This window comes from Octodon degus, unplaced genomic scaffold (assembly GCF_000260255.1).
Source record: "Octodon degus isolate 3935 unplaced genomic scaffold, OctDeg1.0 scaffold00227, whole genome shotgun sequence".
Taxonomy (NCBI): domain Eukaryota; kingdom Metazoa; phylum Chordata; class Mammalia; order Rodentia; family Octodontidae; genus Octodon; species Octodon degus.
Window position 1 is genome coordinate 1,816,511 of NW_004524803.1, and position 6,916 is coordinate 1,823,426.

The 6,916-nt window shown below is 40.1% G+C and overlaps 1 protein-coding gene across 3 annotated transcripts in view; it reads right to left on the reverse strand.

The window, feature by feature from the left end:
* Mmaa (methylmalonic aciduria (cobalamin deficiency) cblA type) overlaps positions 1 to 6,894 on the reverse strand; it is a 29,799-nt gene extending 22,905 nt beyond the window's left edge. Inside the window, exon 1 of one of the 3 annotated variants that reach the window (XM_004645451.3) lies at positions 6,856 to 6,894. The gene's annotated coding sequence lies outside the window, so the exon portion shown is untranslated. Of the gene's footprint in view, positions 1 to 4,097; positions 4,243 to 6,355; positions 6,376 to 6,855 lie in introns of those variants that run through there. The other 2 variants (XM_023705746.1, XM_023705745.1) reach the window with 2 other exon arrangements.
* Positions 6,895 to 6,916: the final 22 nt, after the last annotated feature.

Here is a 6,916-nt window from a genome sequence, read left to right on the forward strand (position 1 = left end):
TTTTTTTTAACCAGAATCACATTTAGGATTTGAAGTAAAACGCTTCTCTGAAATAACAGATGTCCAGGGACTAATAAACAATTTTGAGTATGGTAGGTTTTTTAAAACTATGTCATCATAAAAATTAAAAGTCTTGGACAGCTATCATCTACTCTTCTTGCCTGACAAACACCTATTCAGCTCAGTTAACACTTCTGAGGTGACTCCCTCTCCAGACGTTTCTAGGCAGTTAGTTATTCCACAACCTTCCATGCACCTCACAAGTACAGTACTTATCTCACCTCCAAATTTAAAAACTTCTCCCCATCAATTCTCATCCTTCACCTTCCTGATGATCCTTCCAGAAAAAGCTCATCATTTTATTTCATTTCCTCAGAATCTAGTCCGGTGCTACAGGAAAGCTTTCAGTAATTTTTCTTCCATGAGTAAATGTTCTAGTTACCCTATATTGATTTAATATACTGCAAAAAGAGTCAAGTAACAATATATTTTTTTAAAATTTTATTTATTTGTGTGTGTGTGTGTGTGTGCCCGCTCAGCCCACCAGGGGGCAGGGCTGGCTGGCATGTGGTGCTGGGGGATTGAACCATGGTCCCTGTGCTTTTTTGCTAAGCTTGTTCTAAGTAGGTGCTTTAGACCACTGAGCCATCTCACCAGCCCTCAAGTAACAATATTAATGTGATCTAAGGTCCTTTATTAAAAACATTTTGCCTTCTGAGTACTTATTTTGAAACTAGACACCTTTAATATATTATAGAAAACCAGAAAGGTAAGTTTTTAAGTAATCAAAACCCAGCAGCAAGTTATTATTTGATGAAAATATGTACATTTAGGGGCTGGCGATGTAGTTCAGTAGTAGAGTGTTTGCCTGGCATAGTTGAGGCTATGGGTTCTATCTCCAGAAGAGGGGAGAAAGCAAGGGGAGTGGAGAGAGAGGAAGATCCAGATTTATTTATAATAACTCAAGCAAATTAATGCTTCCTAAATGAGATGAATAAAAACTGCCTCTTAAAATTAAAGATTAACCTAACATAAAGTATGGTCTCTTACAACAATTTAATCACAGCAGTCATAGAAAATCCACACTATCTGCCAACCCTAAGGTTTATTGCGAAGGCAAAGTTCTCTGCTTTCTGATGCCAAGGCAAACTTTAAAGGCCTTTAAGTGAAAACAAAGCAAAGTACAAGGAAAACGATGGTATCATTTTACTCTCCACACCTTTTTTCTTTCTGCCTAGACTAAAAATGCTATCCAGATGTATAGAATTCTAGGTTTCAACACTTTTTCTTTTCTTGTTTTTTTTTTTTTTTTGCAGAACCAGGGATTGAACTCAGCCCCTTGCGCTTGCCAGGGAAGCACTTATTCCACTGAGCCATCTCCCCGGCCCCTCAACACTTTCAAAATCAAAATGTTTCCTGATTTTCTAAGTGTATGAAAACTGCAAATAGAAGCTGTTATCTTTTGCTACTTATTATGCATGAGGTACTGTGCATGCACCTCAGCCAATCCAAACAACTATTGCATGGTGAAGGAGATCCTATTTTACAGATGAGGCAGCTCACTGATGCCAGGCGGATTGATCAAGGCCTCATAACTACAGGAATAACCTGGGAGAAACTAGACTTCATATACTCAGATCTATGTGGTATTAACTTTAGGGAAAAATAACACTTTACATTTGAATGGGATACAATTAGGGCTATTCACTTGAATTAATTATTTTGCTTAGGTCAAAATAAAAAAATAATTTATATTTCCGGTGTAAACCTTAAGAGTAGGAAATATCAGTAGTATACTCATATGATGGTTAAAAATACCAATAATGTGTTAAGTGACAGAACAGACCAACTTTTAAACATTTTAAAGTGCTATTCATGCCACAGAAAATTCACATCTGGTAACTAAATTCATAATATACTCAACTCCATGAATGCATCCAACTGAACTGACTTTAAAGGAGCCCATAAATTTTTAAGCAGTCCAACTCAGGCTTATGAGCAACTTTTACCCTTATGTGCATGTCAGAGGCAGAAGAGAAAAATATTTGCAAAGCTTATTTACAAAACTGTCTTGACAGGGACATACTCATGTAATTAAGCATCCTCTGGCTTTCTGATGGAAAGAAATCAAAGAACTCGGCCAATAGTCAATCAAACTTTCAATTTACTTTTATGATTCCTCAGAGTATGGTCTCATCCAACACTTTATCAGCTAAGCACTATGAAGATAGATGAGAAATTCTGCAGCATTTAGAAAATTCAGCAAGATACTTCAAAGCACTGCCATGGCTAATAAACCAGAACGTCAGTTTATTAGTATATAATGAAGACTATGAAGTAGGCAAAAATACTGACATGGGCTGGCGAAGTGCATCTTCTCCTTACATGTCCTCCAAAGCTCTAGCTCTTAAATGTCCTCAAGGGGGCATGTGTTAAAGATAATCCCTAGCCCAGGCAGCTACAGGGAAGGTGATGGAACCTTTAAGAGGTGGGGCCCAGTGGGAGGAAGTCAGGTAAGTGAGGGTGTTCCCTGAAGGGGTTTCAAGGACTCTAGCCCATACCTCTCCTTTCATTCCTGGCCATTCCATGAAGGGGGTGGCTTTCCTGCCGTGATATACTCTGCCAACGCAGAGCCAAAGCAACAAGGCAACCAGCCATGTACTGAAGCCTCCAAAATTATGAGTCAAATAAACCTTTTTAAGGTGTCATCTTAGGTATTTTGTTACAATAACAGAATGCTAACTACCACAGCTGCCTCTCCAAAAAGGTTTCCACGGACAGTAGCATTTTAATGTAAATGTTCATTACATGGACAGTAATTTAAGATTCTCATTTGTCTTTCTCAATAATATCCTTTATATCCATTCCTCCTTCACACACACTCCCACATTTCTCCTACTATAGGGGTTTTAAGCATTCTATAGGAAAAAATATGTTTATATCAATCAACACACACATTAACTGACCTAAGTCTCACCAAACAATACTTTATCTTATTGCATGTCATATATATTTTTTCTATTTAAAATTTTTAAAAATCTTTTATTCATTTGGTGCAAGGCCTCACTATGCAGCAGAGACTCATAGTGATCCTCCTGTCTCAGCCTCCCCAGCACTGGGATTATAGGCATGTACCACTATGCCCAGTTTTGCCGGCTGGCACATGGCACCTGGGGTTCCTAGCTGGCACAGTATGTGGTACTAGAGGTTGAACCTGGGTCCTTGTACTTGCCAGGCAGGCACTTAGACTGCCCAGCTATCTCCCCATTCCTCTATTTTTAAAATGAAGATTTCAACTTACCAACAGATACAACCATGAGCCTGAGAAACTCCAATCAAATATATTCATCTTTCTGATCACTGACTCATTTGCTACACTGCCACTTCTCCTCATGATCATATTATTACTCCCTGCTTAAAACATGTAAGAGGTTCCCTCTACCTTACATGAAAAGAAAAAAAAAATTCTTCTGGGATTCAGCCATTCATTCAGTAAATATTTATGAAGAACTCACAGCACGCAAAACACTGTGCTAAGGCTTGGACTGCACTGACATACGGGTCAAGCTGGACTCCTGATGTGGAATTTACAATCCATCCAACTCAGCCCTTACCTACGTACTTGTCTTTGACTGCTTTGTTCACCTAGCTTCTTCTTCCTCCTCTTCCACTTCTGCCACACTGCTATCCCATCCTCATCTGCACACTGCTCTCAGAAAAAGCTGCATTCTCACACAACATGGCTGTCACCCATGTACTAACTGGAATGTCCTTCTCTCCCTTAATCATCTCAGCCTTCAAGAACCAACTCAAACATCTCCTTGACATAGTTCCCCTGGCTTCCTTTCCCCATTTCCTCCCCTCTCCTCATCTCTTATCATCATGTAATATCCACATTTTTCTTTTACTTTGCTCAACGCTTTGCACTGGGGTCATTTTAAAAGCTGGCAGTCTTCCCTAAACTATGACTTATCTTTGTAGCCACAGAACATTTTATTGCTCAGAGAAATGGACATCTGCTATAATTTCAAATGATTCTGCAATGCCATTACACTGATTTCTTTTTTTTTTTTAAACACATATTTTCCAGATTTTACCATAAGTGCTTAGTTAGGAATGTTCTTTTTAAGTCTTGATTTCAATATATGGATGTTTTTCTTCATTAAAAATTTGCTCAACAGCAGCCAGTCTGACTTGGGATATTTGTCTTGAAATTGATCCAATGAATATTCTCAATTTCAATAACCACTCTGGCAAGAAAAAAGCATAGAAGTTTTCCAAAATCAATACATTAGGTCAGCATCTGCAGTGCAGCACAATTCATACAGGCAACTCAGTGCTAATGCATGGGTTTCCATTTCTCAATGCTTATCACTTTTGATTTGAAGATAAGCTGTCAGATGCCACGGATCTGTTCAACATCTCCCACTACTCCCATAAAAGGCTTTCCTGTCTCCTTTCCAAACACTTTCAGGAAGTTTTTATAGAATAAGATAATTTTTAAAATGAGCAACTTTGAAATAGTAATCATTACATAAAAGTCATACAGAACAGATACTCAATTCATACATGGATTCGCTGAAGTTCTCTGTGCATTTCACCTTTCATGGTGTTTCCAACAAGATTTAGGTTTCCCAATTCTATGTTTAGGCTTCAATTTGTAAGGGATGTTTTCCATTTCCCTATGTTCTGTCACCATTAAATGTTTTAATTCAGTTTCACTACTACCACACTAGTTCAAATCTGCACAGCATTAAGGAACTCTGAGACTAGCCACGATCCTGGACAATCTCTCATATTCTCACAGTTTCTTCATGTGCAAAATGAAAGCATTCAGAATGACAGAAAAATTACAGTGAGTATGAATGACCGTGTGCCTGAGTAAGGCTGGAACAAGACCTGGCATTAAGGAGCTGCAATTCACTTTAAGGACCATTCCTCTTTGCCTGTTCTTCCCCAGTTCTCCTCTTGGACTTCACAGTAGGATTCAGCTTGAAATTTGAATATGGTGTCTTTATTCTCCTCTAATTCCTTCATAATTGCCCATACTCTAGGACAGTTCTCAAAGTGTCATCTCCACACCATCAACACCTGAAAACTAACAGGCATCGTAAATTCTCAGGCCCTTATCTCAGACCTCCTCAGAAATTGTGGAAATTAACTGTGGCCCAATAATGCTTGTGTAAGCCTTCTGACCTATGATCCACAACCTCTGTCCTATGAACAAAGTCTAGACTTCTTTCCTTTTTTTTTTAGACTTCTTTTTTTATCTGGCAATATAGAGTTTCTCCCAAACAATCCTCTTGCGCTCATTGTTCCAAGCCTCTTCTAGGAAGGTGTACTTATCTGCCAAATTCGGGGATTACTTTCTCAATTCCAACAGATATTATTCATCTATTGTATTCTTCTCCTCCAAGATAACATTCCTATCCTACTTAGTTTAAATTTCTGTTTTGTGAAAGTCTTTTTTGATAATCCTACTCTTCAGGATTTCTTCAATCCTCTAAATCCAAATTATTTCTGACTACTGATTTATGTGATAATCTGTGAGGATCACAAAAAGATACACCTATTCACACAGGATGCTAACAAATGCTAGTCAATTACATTACAAAATAAAACTGCATAAAAGTTTTTTGACATGTTGCAGAAAACCAGATCTTTGTAAGAAAGATTCAAACTCTCACAAGGCAAAAATCAGCTGAGCACCAAGTTTCAAGCACTCACCGGCTCTTTCCCTTGCAAATATATAGGGTTTTTTTTTACATTCTCAAATTTCTCAGTCATTTACATTTCTTATGGTTATGTAACTTTTCATGGGTGTTGTGTTTGTCTTTCCTCTTTTCTAATAGTATATAACCCTCAGAAGGGCTGTCTTTAAAAAGAAATCCTATTTCCCTGAATGCAAAACAGTAACATTTACTATATAAAAAAATAACCTGGCCAACCATATGCCTGTAATCGCAACACTCCAGCAGGAGGAGGGAGGCAGGATCACAAATTCGAGCGCAACTGGGTAACTGGGTAATTTAGGGAAACCCTTTCTTAAAATTAAAAAAAAAAAAAAAAAAAAAAAAGGCTATAGCTCGACGCAAAAGCCTTCGCAGTGCAATACAAATATCTCTGGACATTGTAGACAACCCCAAAATCGTTCAGGTCTAGAAATTGTTGGTTTTCCACCGACTTGGAAAAGTTTTGCTAGTGTATTATTTCTATTTTCCAAAACTGCATGGAATACAACTCTTAAGAAAGATAAAAGAAAATGTATCCTATTGTAGCTTAGACTCCCATCTCACTTTTCAAAGAGATGCTGGGAGGTCCACCCTGCCCGGACGCCCCGTGAGGCAGGACTCACTGCTGGGGAGTCTTAGGGCGACTCCGCCCTCACAGCGCGGATTTATCCCGCTGCACGCTCCAAAGAGAGTTGCTTTCACTCCGGCAAGCGCCTGTACCCTGCTTGCACTTGGCCCCCGGTTAACCATAGGACAAATGTGGCGGTGACCTTGGTCACACCTAAGCTCTCTTCCTTGTGGAAGGAAGGCAAGGTCACAGACCTGCCCAAGATGAAGGGAATTTAAAAACGCTTACAAGGCCTTTCTTTCATAAGAAAAAAAAAAAAAAAAAGAACTTTCCTCTGGAGTCCAAGCGCCGGTGCCCGCCCGCCTGCCCGCCCGCCTGCCCACACACATCACGACCCAAGCAACATCATCCAGCGCCCTAACATTCTCCTCGGCCTCCCTCCCCCTGAGCCTCCAGGGGGCGCCCCCGACGCCCAGGCTGACCCCCGGCGCGCACGCAATCCGGGACGCTCCAGCCCCGACTCCAGCCGCGCGCGCACCTCCGCCCCACACTCACCCTCCCGGGCCGCGGAAGCGCCGCCCGCCCCCCGCCAGGAGAGGCTGCGACGTTAGCTTCT